The 15705-nt window shown below is 40.3% G+C and overlaps 1 non-coding gene across 1 annotated transcript; it reads right to left on the reverse strand.

Annotated features, from left to right (window-relative positions):
• Positions 1-15294: 15294 nt before the first annotated feature.
• LOC138985094 (U6 spliceosomal RNA) lies at positions 15295-15401 on the reverse strand. Its single transcript, XR_011462364.1, has one exon. It is a non-coding gene; the product is annotated as a U6 spliceosomal RNA (small nuclear RNA).
• Between the last annotated feature and the right edge of the window lie 304 nt (positions 15402-15705).

Below are 15705 nucleotides of genomic sequence, written 5' to 3' on the forward strand. Positions count from 1 at the left end.
GAAAAGGGTTGGTGGTGGTTTCCTGGTTTACATTCAAAATACTTAGCTGTCTTTATAACCTCAACTCTAAAGTAGTTGCTGAGTATGGAGCAAGACTGCATGTCCAATTTTTAAAATTTTACTTCAATAAAAAAAACATAAACGATCGTTAGAGTTTCTGAGCCCATGTGGTAGAACTGCTTTAAATAAGCAGAACTATTCTGAGCATCATGGGCACCTACACTGGCAACAGAGCACTTGCGGTTCCTTGATGGCTGGCTGGGTGCCCTCCCCCTTAACAAATTTAGCAACCCTTCAGGTCGGTGCCCTGGGCAGCTGGCCTTCTCCCTCACTCTTCTCAGCCCCCTGATCCTTTGGAACACAACTACAATTCTGCTAATGTCTTCAGACAAAGGCATCATTTTATTCAGCTTTTATTAATAGCAGCAAGTGTTAGAGACTTTGTAGACTGAACCCCGTGGGGGAAAAAGTTAGAGACTGGGTGTGGATTTAAGCATTATGCCACCTCATCAGGCCATTTTTCCACTTTCTTTTCATAAGGACCAAAATAGACAATGGAAAAAAATGCCAATTGCGATTTTCCAAATGGGAATGAGACATTGCTTTGGGAGTTCACTAGTGAAGTTTATGTTTCGATAAAATAACACAATTGCACAAATCCTACCTTTTCTGGTTTCATCTGCCTCTATTGCTGTCAACTGATTTGACATGGGGTCCTTTTTCCTTCAATTTAAGTAATCACCTGGCATTGTAGTTAGTAGTAGTATAACCTTTTTGTTGCAAGGAACATAAAACTTGACCAACATATTCAGTTTTAGTATTTTCATTTTGGTTGCATGAATTATCTTGATTAGAATATCAATTACAACACATCCCAAAATCCTGTGTGTTATCTGGTTACCCCACAAAAAATGATCGAGCTGCAGTTCAGGGAGAATCACTAAAAGCACATGTCATTTACAGGGAACTTGACTGCCAGCCTCGCTCTGTGCCCGGTGACAATAAAACATTTACAATATCTATTCTGTGCGTGCAGTAGAGGCTCAATGAGCATAAAGGAAACACATAAGAGGAGCACTGTGGTTATCCTCCGAGGAAAAGCACATCTGTTCTTTTGCTCACAATATTCTAAACAGTGCTGGGAATGGATACTCACTGCAAAAACTACCTGCTGAGAATTCCATAAAGTCTTGGACCTTGTCTTTGAAATCATTTGCAAAACTCCAGGAAAACAAAAGTTGGAAGAAACGCTGTAGGGAGATAGAACTTGAACTCTGAGCTCACCCTCCTGACCAGACAGATTATACTGCCCTATCGTTACGACCTACTCCAAAGATAACCAGTGTATTAAGATCCCCAAGGATGTTTATCACCAAAACACATGTAGTACGAGAATGAATTTCTTGGCGTAAGTTGTAAAAGTGAAAGGTGAAAGGTGTTGGGCTTTCAGATCCCCCTTTTTTCACTATTTTCTGGGTACTTTACAATTTTTGATGCTTTAAATGTATCTTTTTTTCCCTCTGCGTCTTTCTCAAATCATATGCAGACTGCCAACTATACTTTCTAAATCAGTTGTTGTCATTCAGTTGCTAAGTCGTATCAGACTCTTAAAGACCCCAGGGACTGCAGCATGCCAGGCCTCCCTGTCCTTCGCTACCTCCTGGAGTTTACTCAAACTCATGTTTTCAATCAATACATTTGGCTTAATACAAATGGGAACAGAAAAAAGATATTTTGATGTTCTAGCATTTCTTTAACCTCAGATTTTTTTTTTTTTAGGCAATTATAATCATCTATGGTAACTTTGAGTCCTGCTTTACTCATTTAAATTATATCATAAGAATTTACTGCATTATTAAACACTCTTGCAAAAATGTTTGAATAATTGGTAGTATTCTCTCAGGCAAGTAAATCTTTTAACCAATCCTCTGTCATGTGACAGACATAAAGCTAAATTAAAGTTACCATAACTCTTACCTTAGCTCTAGACATCTAGAAACTAATCAGCAGGTACTGGTCTCAGAGTTGGTACCTAAAAGGGTATTGCAATCAGTAAATTATATAGCCTGTCACACTTGATCAATTTTTACCATATTAACAGTGATTACATGTTTCTCGTCTTTCACTGGGAAATCAAATAATTGACCACAGCTGGCAGCATTTTATTTTACATGGAACACCGCAGCTGGAGGAATGCCAGCCTGGCCTTGAACAGGGCTTTAATTGATGCAAACATTTCGGGGCAGTGTCTTGTGTTGGCTGAATTTTTTTTCTTTGCTAACCTTCTACATTGGTTTCTGAATATTTTCAAAAGTACACACTAGAGTTACACAGCCTTCACCGAGGCCTAAGGAAAACCCAGGAGCCCAACAAGCTTTACCCCCAAAATGCAAAACAGCCCTCTGACCATGCCAGATATGTCATGCTGCTGCTGCTAAGTTGCTTCAGTCGTGTCCGACTCTGTGAGACCCCATAGAAGGCAGCCCACCAGGCTCTGCTGTCCCTGGGATTTTCCAGGCAAGAACATTGGAGTGGGTTGCCATTTCCTTCTCCAATGCATGAAAGTGAAAAGTGAAAGTGAAGTCACTCAGTCGAGTCCGACTCTTAGCGACTCCATGGACTACAGCCTACCAGGCTCCTCCATCCATGGGATTTTCCAGGCAAGAGGACTGGAGTGGGGTGCCTTTGCCTTCTCCAAGATATGTCATGCTGCTGCTGCTGCTGCTGCTAAGTCGCTTCAGTCGTGTCCTACTCTGTGCGACCCCATAGACGGCAGCCCACCAGGCTTCCCTGTCCCTGGGATTCTCCAGGCAAGAACACTGGAGTGGGTTGCCATCTCCTTCTCCAATGCATGAAAGTGAAAAGTGAAAGTGAAGTCGCTCAGTCGTGTCCAACTCTAGTGACCCCATGGACTGCAGCCCACCAGGCTCCTCCGTCCATGGGATTTTTTAGGCAAAAGTACTGGAGTGGGGTGCCATTGCCTTCTCCGAGATATGTCATAGGTACTTCTAAACAGCAGTGTTTGGAAACTCATGGGATTCCCTCAGGTTTTACAGCTGCTTCATGTCGGTAAGTAGGAATAGTAACTTCAGAGGATATATTCTGGATACCAGTAATTCTTGCCACAGGATTTTTATAAGCAAGAATGAAATAAAAACTTTTCCTACCATTTAGGTTTATAAACTCTTCCTAATATGCACCATGTTTTACCTGAAACAATTCATTAAACAAAGAAAGGTTCTATGAGTAAGACGGTGAGAGAGAGAGATGCAGATTATCAGTATCATATTTATTCATTCATCAGAATATTAATATGTAGTTGCAGCCATTTTGTTATCAGAAAGAAATAACAAATTTATTCTGCCCACATAATCCACAGAATTTGGATCAACATGTTATATAATTTAGACTTTAATTTTCCTAAAGTTGATTTGAAGGAGGAAACAGACAGAACAGGCTCCATCTTGAAAGCAGGACTCCATCATGGGCCGGACTTAGGTGGACTTTGAGCTAGATGCCCAGTATCTATGGAAACGACACACCAACTGGAAAACCAGCCCCCCCCTGGGTGGAAGAGCCCCAGGGCTCATACCTACACTCTCTGTTGCCTAAAAGAATACTCTAATTATCTGTGTAACCAAATAGAATCATAAATTCTATTATGCTTATTGGGGGTATGACCACAGGCCTATTGATAATTGTCCCCTGTTAACTACCTAGGCTTAAAGCATATGAATCACGGGTTAACTTTGATTGTATCTTTCTTTTCCTTTGTTCAGACTAGTTTCAGGGAATTTGGGGAGGTGGGTTTGGGCACGTACACTTAGGGTATATAAGTTTTCAGAAAAACTGGTCAGGGTCCTTGGCTAAGAAGAGACTCTGCCTTGGGCCCGAGGGTGCAATAAACTGCACTCCACTCTCTGCATTGTCCTTAGAGTGAGTTTGTTTCCCAGAAGGCGTGGCTACAACAGATTGACTGGACACTGTAAGAAAAAAACAGATCATAGGAAACATTCTCCAGGACATATCCTTGATTTACTAAAAATAGAGGCAGAAGCAAAGAACCCAATCTTATTACAGCTGTTTTTTACTTCACAGAACAAAGAATGCTGGTGTCTACAGTAAAGGCACAGTTGAGGAAACAAAAATAACCCTTAAAAAATTAAATTACTATAATATATCATCCTCGAATCTTTAAAACATAATTAAGGATAAGTTTGAACGAGCCGATGAAACTATTTTTACTTCTAATAAATAGCTATACACACACATTTACACTCCCACAGACTCTAGCCTTGTATGTTAATTTTAAAACTTTGATAAGTCAGCATTTTAAAGCTTGTATATACTTTCATTGTGTGTACATTAACATAACAATGATTGTAAAATATTTACTTTTAATTTTTTTTTTTTTACTTTTAATTTTAAATGTAGGGTTAAAATGTTTTTTCATGGGGTAACGATTTTGCAGCTTGTCTACTTTTAGCAGCTTTCAAGTTTTTACTTCAGTATTTTCAAAATCTTACATTTAAGAAAATTGTTGACTGGTATCTTTAAATATTTCTCCAGGTCCTGTGGGCCAGTTTTCACGGCCTCTCCTGGGTGAACAAGGTTGAGTGGTTATCTCTCACTGTAACACACACTCTACCCCCAGCAAACAGCTTTAGAGGTCAAATATAAGTCTTATAGGTGTTCTAGTCCAGGGATTATATCGATAACACCTCAAACCAAGATGCCTTAGGAGTTTAGAACAGTTTATAAATCACTTTCAGTGATAACACACATGTCAAAATTGTAACTGGTGAGTAACAAGAGAACGACTTCACAAGATTTTAGAAACTAGCAACTTAAATTTGGAGAAGGAAATGGCAACCCACTCCAATGTTCTTGCCTGGAGAATCCCAGGGATGGGGGAGCCCGTTGGGTTGCCGTCTCTGGGGTCGCACAGAGTCGGACACGACTGAAGCGACTTAGCAGCAGCAGCAGCAGCAACTTAAATTTACATAACCATGGCACATCTACTTGCCAACAAATGTAAAGTTTATTTTATTTTATTTCTATCTCAGCCTAGGAGTCTGCAGTCCCTGCTTCCACTGGCGTCAAATGGAGCTGCTGTGTTCATAAAGTGTCTTTTGTATCATCACGTGTGGGAACTTAGCAACCTTTTCACCAACACAATTAGAAATAACAAAGAAGCACGCATTCATTCAGTATAAATTCTGAGCATTAATAGTTGGCCCAGGTCTGGTAGAGTTATTAGACTGGTTCATATCTGGTTCACTGTGTTTCCATCTTGGTAAAATAAGCATTCAGCGAGGGTTCCCATGCTTGAGGCTAGACACCAGTTTATGGGGCAAAAGGCAACGGGACAATTTAACTTTTAGTTCAGTGTTTTCCCATTAATTGGGCCACACATTCTTACAAGCACCATTGCACACAGTTTGGTTCTGAGAAGATTTGCAGGCGTTTTGTGCGTCTTTTGTTAGTTCCAACATACAGTTTATCCTTGACTTAGCAGCCTCCAGTTACACAAGAGTTTTCTTAATTGCTTTTCATGCACAGTTGGGAGAAACAGCAGGCAGCCTCTAAGTGAAAGTTTTGTGGCCCTGAAATGGCAGCTTGAAGTGCCTCTTTTCCTGTGTTTATTATTGACAATTCAATTAGCATGCCAAAGCAGCTGCAGCCTGCAGAAGGCAGGGTCAACTGAACCGCACAACGACTCATTTTATTAATACACAAAACAGAGCGGCAAACCTGGCTGCCGTGTATTTTTGTCATGTACTTACTGAAGAACACAACAGACAGGGGCAAGTCTAGCCAGTTTTCCCAAATTTTAATCTATGGAAAGTCACATATTTAAGCTCATTTTTCCCCATTAGTGGCTGATTAAAGTCATCCATTTTCTTACTCTTCAAGCTTTAACAAAAACCATACCATACTTGGCAACAATGAGATAAAGACCTCATATTCACTCAGGGTTTTCTTTTAATAAAAAGTGATTTTTTTTTTTTTTTTTAACCAAAGGCAAACAGAGTAAGTATCATATAAGGGCTTCCCAGGTGGCTCAGTGGTAAGGAATCTGCTTTCAATGCAGGAGAAGTGGGAGACATGGGTTCAATTCCTGGGTAAGGAAGATCTTCTGGAGAAGGAAATGGCAACCCACTCCAGTTTTCTTCCCTGCAAAATCCTATGGACAGAGGAGCCTGGGGGACTACAGGCCTTGGGGTTGCAAAAGAGTCGGACATGACTTAGCGACAAAACTAGGGTATTTTATGAACAACACATCCAGCAATGATATTTTGGGGTATCCATTGAAAGTGAAAGTTGCTCAGTTGTGTTCTACTCTTTTCGACCCCATGGACTGTAGCCTGCCAGACTCCTCTGTCCGTGGAATTCTCCAGGCCAGAATATTGGAGTGGGTAGCCATCCCCTTCTCCAAGGGATCTTCCCAAACCAGGGACTGAACCCAGGTCTCCCGCATTGCAAGTGGATTCTTTATCATCTGAGCCACCAGGGAAGCCCAAGAATACAGGAGTGGGTGGCCTATCCCTTCTCCAGTAGATCTTGCCAACCCAGGGGTAGCCAGAAGCATACAGAATTGTTTGCTTGTAGTAGTAGTCCAGTGTAGCTGGTGAAACAACCCAAACAGTGCCAACAGCTACATGTAGGCAGGTCAGCTGAGAGGACTCCAGGGGCAGAGTGGGAGATGCTCCTGGGTGCAGTCTGGCTCTGGGAGTGCATCTGGGGCAGTTTCCAGATGCTTCATGTTCTACTGGTGCAGCCACTCTCCAGAAGCCATGTAACACTGGTTCCCCGGGATGCCTGGTAGGGCTCGGAGGTGATGGCTGCATCTCCAGGAGTCGGTGCTGAGATTGGCTCCAGCAGCAGGAATGACCCTCAGGTCCTTGACATGTCACAGCCAGAAGGTGGGAAGGGTTACTTTTCAGAGTTCACACTTGGTGGCATCGGCTTTCCACATACTAACACTCATGTTTTTCAAGCTAACACTTCAGTTATCTTATTTTTTGACTGTGGTGCACAGCTTGTAGTATCTTTACTCCCCAACCAGGGATTAAACCTGTGCCCCCTGCAATGGAAGTTTGGAGTCCTACCCATAGGACTGCCAGGGAATTCCTGCTAACACTTAATTCTGATGCCTTAGTTTGACTTTGGACATAACTCTTGGCTGATGGCTAACAGAGAGTCTGAGCTGGAGGCAGAGACCTCACAAGGAAACAGCATAGGCTGTTCTACTTGCTGTTTACATACCAAAAATTCTGCAATGGGCAGAATTTCAGACTACATTACTTTTCTTTCCAGCACCATCAGCAAGGTCTCCTGAATCATTCCATTCTAATTCTTGCGTCGCTTTGCCTCTTTTCCTACCTTTATCGGAAATGTTTTTATCATACCTACTTTGCACTTCTTCAGGGTTTAACACTGCAATGTAAGCAATCCCAAAAGTATTCATTTCACCCCTACTGGTCTTACGTTGTCTTTCCTGTCAGGCTCATTTGTCTTCTGCTACCTTCTCATGCCTTCCTTTTTTCCCCCCAGATTAGACTTCTTGTCAAATTAGGCTTCTCTGAAGCCTAGACACTAGGCTTCAATATAAGTATTTCAGAAATTGTGTGTGTGAGGATAGTGAAGGGCAGAAGTCCCATAATGACAAGATATAAAAACTCCTAGATCACCAACTCTCATCAAAAAACAGAGAAGAATCTAAAGAAAGGGGCTCTGAAATAAGATAGAAACTCATTTATACAGAATCCGTCTTGGAAGATTTCATATAGAGTTGAATGCTACATTGACTGCCACTCTTCACATTACATAGTTAGAGATGTCAGTCCTTAAGAAACTTATTTTGCAGCCTAATGATCTCCTTCCTGAATTCCAAGGTTATTTCAATACCTCTATTTTCTAAAAGCCTAATTAATGAATATGAGAATAATTATAATTTAAGAATTATATGACTATTTAAGAATAATATGACTTTCATTGCATTTGCAACTACCCAGTTATGTTTATTGCTTTATATTCCCTAAGGAAAGGGTAAGAATTTTCTTAAGGCCAGCACAGCAACTACTCTCTGCTTACAGTGTTTTCTCTTCCCAGCTCTTTGGAATTGTCTCTCATGCTGTATATACCACACACAAATATGGATTTTTTAGGATCCTAAGCCCTCAGATTGTGTTTAATTACAGTTAACCTTAGAATTTTCAGTTATACTTGGAAGAAATTAGAGAACCAGATTAACCAATACTTCTCTTCACTGCTTTTTTTTTTTTTTTGCAAAAATGTGTTTCTAACTCTAGGAAAACATCTCCTAATGAAACCTCCTAAAGTCAAGGTCTTAAGCCACAGGCAAACACAATGTTGGCCACATTTCATGTGAGCTCTCAAAGGCTGGTCTGTTCATTGATTGGAATGATTCAGTAGCGGTCATGTAATTGTTTCCCACAGGCCACTAAGAAATGTAAACGAACTCCGATAACAAAGTTAAAGTCTGATTTATGAAGATGGTATACATGTTTCACATACCTAATTCATTCCTGGGCACTCGAGTGGGATTAAGTAACGCAGAATCATGTCTAACTCCGTAATCCTGCTCTTACATCACCTTCAAAGAGATGTCAGCATTGCCATATTCACATATATAAAGCCCTAGCCATTATATTAATAAGTGCCTTCCTAGATATTCCTAACACAACTTGGGGTTATTGCAACCTTCTGGCAATATTTCTGCCCCACCTCCAATATCTATTAGGTCATCTCTTCTCTTTTATCTTCCCAGCTCCCTACAATCCAACCCATCAGCTATGATTTCAAAATCTGATACGTATCCTAAATCTTTCCACTTCCCTCCATAACCACTACAATCACCAGTCTAATCTAAACCACCATCTCACCTGGAATATTGCCACAGTCTCCTTTCTTTAATCATGCTCCCAACCTTATATCAATTCTGAGAAATCTTTTACAAATATAAATCTGATTGTGTCATTTGCCTCCCAGAACACTCCAGTGGTTTTCCGTATCACTTTGACATAAACCAGACTCCCTCCTGTGACCCCCATGACCCCCAGGGTTTGCCTCTGCTACTTTCTCCAAATTTGCCTCCTCCCACTCTCTCCATTCTCCATTCTCCTCCCTCCACACTTCCTCCAAGTGGTTGGGCAATTTCCAGCTTCAAGATTTTCAAATGGCCCTTCAACCCAACAGAACCACTACCCTCACATCAAGCACAGCAATCTCCTTATCCTAATGGAATCAACCAAAATGTCTGTTCTTCAGAGAAACCTTCCCTAACCACCAGGCATGAATTCAGGTGTTGCAAGCTCTGAAGCTTATGTAATTTGGGAGAAATTTTTTTAAGGAAAAATTGTAAATCTTAAATTTGTAAATCTTATTAAAAAACACATGATCACAGGGCTCCGTGGCTGGAACAAGTGAAGGACTCTAAATTAAGATCATTACCTTCACCATGATTCTTACTCCATGACTACCCTTGTTAAGTGGGTCCTCTCCACCCTACCCTCACCTCCAGCCCATGGCCTGTATTAGCAAATCCTCTTTACCCTTCTTACCACTTCTCACAATTTGTCAGGTGTCTTGTCTGCCTCCAGTATCAGACTGCGCATTCCAGCAGGGTGGGTACCTTGCAAAAACTCCTACCGCAAACGTTGCATCAACGTGCCATTGAATGAGTGGGTGACAAAATGTCCTTTAACAATTAACAATGCTAGCTAAATGTAGGAGAAGGCAATGGCAACCCACTGCAGTACTCTTGCCTGGAAAATCCCATGGATGGATGAGCCTGGTGGGTTGCCATCTATGGGGTTGCTAGAGTCAGACACGACTGAGCGACTTCACTTTCACTTTTCACTTTCATGCATTGGAGAAGGAAATGGCAACACACTCCAGTGTTCTTGCCTGAGAATCCCAGGGACGGGGAAGCCTGATGGGCTGCCGTCTATGGGGTCACACAGAGTTGGACACGACTGAAGCGACTTAGCAGCAGCAGCAGCAGCAGCTAAATGTAAAGAACTAATTTAAATCTGCACCTGATCAAAGCAGGCTTGTTTTCTGTCCCTCTCTCCCATGATAAGAAGAACCTTACAATATGTCATAATTCCTGGTGTGGAGGAAACAATTGCTATGTCCTCTCTATCTACTTCAAGCCTCAAGAATTTTTTTTTGTTTGTTTAATATTCTTTTTTAATTTATTTATTGAAGGATAATTGTTTTACAGAATTTTGTTGTTTTCTGTCAAACCTCAACATGAATCAGCCATAGGTGTGTGTATATATATGTATATATGTATATATATATCTCCTCCTTTTGAACCTCCCTCCCATCTTCCGCCCCATCCCAACCCTCTAGATTGCCTCAGAGCCCCTGTTTGAGTTTCCTGAGCCATACAGCAAATTCCCACTGGCTATCTATTTTACATACGGTAATGTAAGTTTCCATGTTACTCTTTCCGTACATCTCACCCTCTCCTCCCCTCTCCCCATGTCCATAAGTCTATTATTTATGTCTGTTTCTCCATTGCTGACCTGTAAATAAATTCTTCAGTACCATTTTTCTAGATTCCATATATATGCACCAGAATACGATATTTAGCTTTCTCTTTCTGACTCACTTCACTCTGTATAATAGGTTCTAAGTTCATCCACCTCATCAGAACTGACTTAAACACGTTCCTTTTTATGGCTGAGTAATATTCCATCCTGTATATGTACCACAACTTTATCTATTCATCTGTTAATGGACATCTAGGTTGCGTCCATGTTCTAGCTGTTATAAATAGTGTTGTAATGAACAATGGGATATATGTGTCTTTTTCAACCCTGGTTTCTGCAGATACATGCCTAGGAGTGGTATTGCTGGATCATATGGTGGTTTTATTCCTAGTTTTTAAAGGAATTTCCGTCTTAAAAAACCGTCTTCCATACGGCTGTATCAATTTACACTCCCACCAACAGTGCAAGAGCGTTCCCTTTTCTCCACACCCTCTCCAGCATTCATTGTTTGTAGACTTTTTGATGCTGGCCATTCTGACCAGTGTAAGGTGATATCTCATTGTAGTTTTGATTTGCATTTTTCTAATAATGAGCGATTTTGAGCATCTTTCCATGTGTTTGTTAGCCATCTGTATGTCTTTTTTGGAGAAATGTCTGTTTAGGTCTTTTTCCCACTTTTTAATTGAGTGTTTGTTTTTCTGGCATTGAGCTGTATGAGCTGTTTATATATTTTGGAAATTAATCCTTTTCCAGTTGTTTGATTTGCTATTATTTGCTCCCTTTCTGAGGGTTGTCTTTTCACCTTGCGTATAGTTTCCTTTGCTGTGCAAAAGCTTTTAAATTTAATCAGGTCCCACTTGTTTACTTTTGCTTTTATTTCCATTACTCTAGGAGGTGGGTCATAGATGATCTTGCTTTGATTTATGTCATCGAGTGTTCTGCCTATGTTTTCCTCTAAGAGTTTTACAGCTTCTGGTCTTACATTTAGGTCTTTAATCCATTTTGAGTTTATTTTTGTGAACAGTGTTAGGAAGTTTCTAATTTCATTCTTTTACTGTCCAGTTTTTCCAGCTGTATATTGTCACCCTGCTTATTTAACTTATATGCAGAGTACATCATGAGAAATGCTGGGCTGGAAGAAGCACAAGCTGGAATCAAGATTGCCGGGAGAAATATCAATAACCTCAGATATGCAGATGACACCAGCCTTATGACAGAAAGTGAAGAGGAACTAACAAGCCTCTTGATGAAAGTGAAAGAGGAGAGTGAAAAAGTTGGCTTAAAGCTCAACATTCAGAAAAGGAAGATCATGGCATCTGGTCCCATCACTTCATGGGAGATAGATGGGGAAACAGTGGAAACAGTGTCAGACTTTATTTTTTGGGTTCCAAAATCACTGCTGATGGTGACTGCAGCCATGAAATTAAAAGACTCTTACTCCTTGGAAGGAAGGTTATGACCAACCTAGATAGCATATTCAAAAGCAGAGACATTACTTTGCCAACAAAGGTCCGTCTAGTCAAAGCTATGGTTTTTCCAGTGGTCATGTATGGATGTGAGAGTTGGGCTGTGAAGAAACCTGAGTGCCAAAGAATTGATGCCTTTGAACTGTGGTGTTGGAGAAGACTCTTGAGAGTCCCTTGGACTGCAAGGAGCTCCAACCAATCTATTCTAAAGGAGATCAGTCCTGGGTGTTCTTTGGAAGGAATGGTGCTAAAGCTGAAACTCCAGTACTTTGGCCACCTCATTCGAAGAGTTGACTCATTGGAAAAGACTCTGATGCTGGGAGGGATTGGGGGCAGGAGGAGAAGGGGACAACAGAGGATGAGATGGCTGGATGACATCACTGATTCGATGGATGTGAGTTTGAGTGAAGTCCAGGAGTTGGTGATAGATAGGGAGGCCTGGCGTGCTGCAATTAATGGGGTCGCAAAGAGTCAGAGACGACTCAGTGACTGAACTGAACTGAACTGACCTTTCCAAACACCACTTATTGAAGAGGCTGTCTTTGCCCCATTGTATGTTCTTGCCTCCTTTGTCAAAAGTAAGGTACCCATAGGTGCATGCATTTATTTCTGGGTTTTCTATCTTGTTCCACTGGTCTATATTTCTGTTTTTGTGCCTGTACCATACTGTCTTGATGACTGTAGCTTTGTACTATAATCTGAAGTCAGTAAGGTTGATTCCTCCAGCTCCATTCTTCTTTCATAAGACTGCTTTGGCTATTCCGGGTCTTTTGTGTTTCCATATGAATCGTGAAATTTTTTATTCAAGTTCTGTGAAAAACGCCATTGGTAATTTGATAGGGACTGTATTGAATCTGTAGATTGCATTTGGTAGTATAGTCATTTCCACAATATTGATTCCTCCTACTCAGGAACATGGAATATCTCTCTATCTCTTTATGTTGTCTTTGATTTCTTTCATTATTGTCATAATTTTCTGTGTACAGTTCTTTTGTCTCCTTAGTTAAGTTTATTCCTAGATATTTAATTCTTTTTCTTGCACTGGTGAATGGGATTGATTCATTAATTTCTCTTTCTGATATTTCATTGTTAGTATATAAAAATACAAGTGATTTCTATGTATTGATTTTGTATCCTGCAACTTTGCTAAATTCACGGATTAGCCCTAGTAGTTTTCTGATACTACCTTTAGGGTTTTCTATGTACAGGGTCATGTCATCTGTGAACAATGAGAGCTTTACTTCTTTTCCAATCTGGACTCCTTTTATTTCTTTTTCTTCTCTGATTGCTGTAGCTAGGACTTCCAGAACTATGTTGAATAATAGTGGTGAAAGTGGATACCCTTGTCTTGTTCCTGATCTTAATCTTTCAATTTTTCACCATTGAGAATAATGTTTGCTGTAGGCTTATCATATATGGCCTTTACTATGTTGTGGTAGGTTCCTTCTATGCCCATTTTTTGAAGCGTTTTAATCATAAACGGCTGCTAAATTTTGCCAAAGACTTTTTCTGCATCCATTGAGATCATATGGTTTTTATCTTTCAATTTGTTAATATGGTGTATCACATTGATTTATTTGCATATATTGAAGAATCCCTACATTCCTAGAATAAACCCAAACTTGATCATAGTGTATGAGCTTTTTGATGTGTTGCTGAATTCTGTTTGCTAAAATTTTGTTGAGGAGTTTTGCATCTATGTTCCTTAGTGATATTGGCCTGTGGTTTACCTTTTTTGTGTCATCTTTGTCCAGTTTTGGTATCAGGGTGATGGTGGCCTTGTAGAATGAGTTTGGAAGTGTTCCTTCCTCTGCAATTTTTTGAAAGAATTTTAGAAGGATAGGCATTAGCTCTTCTCTAAATATTTGATAGAATTCTCCTGTGAAGCCATCTGGTCCTGGGCTTTTGTTTTTTGGGGAGATTTTTTATCACAACTTCAATTTCAGTGCTTGTAATTGGGTTGTTCATAATTTTTGTTTCTTCCTGGTTCAGTCTTGGAAGATAGAACTTTTCTAAGCATCTGTCCATTTCTTCCAGGTCATCCATTTTATTGCCATATAGGTGTTCATAATAGTCTCTTATAATCCTTTGTATTTCTGCACTGTCTGTTGTAACCTCTCCTTTTTCATTTCTAATGTCGTTGATTTGATTCTTCCCTCTTTTTTTTCTTGATGAGTCTGGCTAAAGGCTTGTCAATTTCGTTTATCTTCTCGAAGATCCAGCTTTTAGTTTACTATCTTTACTATTGTTTCTTTCATTTCTTTTTCATTTATTTCTGCTTGGATCTTAATGATTTCTTTCCTTCTCCTAATTTGTTTTTGTTTTTGTTGTTGTTGTTGTTCTGCTTTTCCCAGTTGTTTTAGGTATAAAGTTAGGTTGTCTATTCGATGTTTCTCTTATTTCTTGAGGTAGGATTGTATTGCTATAAACTTCCCTCTTAGAACTGCTTTTGCTGCATCCCATAGGTTTTGAGTTGTCATTTTTTTCATTGTCATTTGTTTCTAGAAATTTTTTTTGATTTCCCTTTTAATTTCTTCAGTCACCTGTTGGTTATTTAGAAATGTGTTGTTTAATCTCCATGTGTTTGTGTTTCTTACAGGTTTTTTTTCTTGTAATTGATATCTAGTCTCATAGCATTGATGGACTTCCCTGGTGGCTCAGACGGTAAAGCGTCTGTCTACAATGCGGGAGACCTGGGTTCCATCACTGGGTCGGGAAGATCTGCTGGAGAAGGAAATGGCAATCCACTCCAGTACTATCGCCTGGAAAATCCCATGGACAGAGGAGCCTGGTAGGCTAAACAGTCCATGGGGTCGCAAAGAATCAGACACGATTGAGCGACTTCACTTTCACTTTCACTCATAGCTTTGTGGTCAGAGAAGATGCTTGATATGATTTCAATTTTCTTAAATTTACTGAGGTTTGATTTGTGACCCAAGATGGGGTCTATCCTGGAGAATATTCCATGTACACTTGAGAAGAAAGTGTATTCTTCTGCATTTGGATGGAATGTCCTGAAGCTATGAATGAAATCCATCTCATCTAATGTGTCATTTAACATTTGTGTTGCCTTATGAATTTTCTGTTTTGATGATCTGTCCACTGGTGTGAGTGGGGTGGTAAAGTCTCTTACTACTATTGTGTTACTGTCAATTTCTCCTTTTACATCTGTTAGTGTTTGTCTTATGTATGGAGTTGCTCCTCTGTTGGGGGCATAGATATTTACAATTGTTATGTCTTCCTCTTGGATTGATCCCTTGATCGTTATGTAGTGTCCTTCCTTATCTCTTGTAATATTCTTTAAAAATATGGACCGCTTCATGAACTTGCATGTTATCCTTGCCCAGGGGCCATGCTAATCTTCTCTGTATTGTTCCAATTTTAGTATATATGCTGCCCATCCAAGCACAAGCCTGAGGAATTTTTAAGGCCACCTAATTTCCAGAGATAAAAAATCAATTGTCCAAGAGGGTGGGCCTGTTTACACGGATCAGAATCACCATCCTCTGTGTTTTAGGGGGAGGATCTGCATCAACATGGCTGTGGTGATGCTAGTCAGGGGCCAGGGCTGCAGCCTCTGTGGAGCCCTGGGTTCTCAGCAGTCTAGGCCTCTCCTCTCTGGACGCTTTGTGCACCCGTTGCCTCATCATATTCCCATTTTTGTTTGCGAGCCTGTCCATATCACTGGAAGAATCATTAAATGACTTCCAGCA

Source organism: Bos mutus, chromosome 2 (assembly GCF_027580195.1).
Source record: "Bos mutus isolate GX-2022 chromosome 2, NWIPB_WYAK_1.1, whole genome shotgun sequence".
NCBI lineage: Eukaryota > Metazoa > Chordata > Mammalia > Artiodactyla > Bovidae > Bos > Bos mutus.